Source organism: Teleopsis dalmanni, chromosome 1, assembly GCF_002237135.1.
Source record: "Teleopsis dalmanni isolate 2A chromosome 1, ASM223713v2, whole genome shotgun sequence".
NCBI lineage: Eukaryota > Metazoa > Arthropoda > Insecta > Diptera > Diopsidae > Teleopsis > Teleopsis dalmanni.
In genome coordinates this window covers 139,658,234-139,659,398 of record NC_051846.1, presented here as the reverse complement: position 1 = coordinate 139,659,398, position 1,165 = coordinate 139,658,234, and positions in this window count along the sequence as shown.

Genomic DNA, 1,165 nt, shown 5'->3' with positions numbered 1-1,165 from the left:
TTTGTTCATTTATAACACTATAAAAAACACAGAACGAGAAAACAAAAAGGTCCAAAAAAATTTTGGACCCTCTTTTACAGAAATGGTACCTTTTTAAACCAATTTTGGTACAGAAAAAAATTTTCAAGTGGCAACCGTGGTGGCAACCGTGCTTTTTATGCTTAATACTCTCTATTTCTCTCAATTTCTGTGCTCTGCACTACTACACATAAGCATTTTATATGTTTACAGAAAACAAAACAAATTTCACGCTCATGAGAGTTCATGATAGTGTAAACTGAACTGATAGTTCATGTTGTCGTCAAGTTCATCTCACGTTCATGATAGTGTAAATAGGCCCAATTTGCACCAATAATAGCGTTGTCTTGTGTAGGAGTTTGTTTGTATGTAATAGTAAACTTGGTATTATAATCTAATATAATCTTAAAAAGAACTTTTCTAATCGTCATTATAAATAAAAGTATAGAAGCAATAGTTAGTTTTATAAATATATTACATTATGTCCACAATTATCGCATTTAACTCAACATATTTCCAACAAAATGTGCCATTTCTCAAATAAAATCTATACAAATATTTGTATGGATTATATTACATTCGATAATTGTAAAAACAAACATAGTATTAAAGTACTTAATTATAAAGAAAATTATTTTTAATCTATATTTATTTATTTTTTTATTTTTTTACTGTTTTTTATTTTAAAGATTAAAATTATTATGTAAATGATATAAAGATAAATAAATAATTAAAGAGTTATAATTTTTTTGATGTATTTTATAACATTTATAGCAGTCAAGAAGATTCATTGACCCTGAACACATCAAAGTTAACGCTATCCTATACCTTAGCAGAAAAGATATTAAACTCTACCCTGCACTTCTTAGAGGACACTGTAGACTCAATTACCATGTGAAGAATATATGTGAGGAGAAGGAAACATCAGAACATGTTCTATGCAACTACCCAGTGGCGGTAAGACGTAGGCTTGACTACCTTGGAAGCGGGATCTTGGTCCTAAATGAAATAGGTAAAATTAAGCCCACCGCTCTTATGAGATGAATAAATAGCCTAGAATTGTTTTAGTTGAGCTTTTAGGCGAACATTAGATCTTTTAAGTCGGGATTCATAGTGTATTATTTAATAATAATAATATTTATAACAC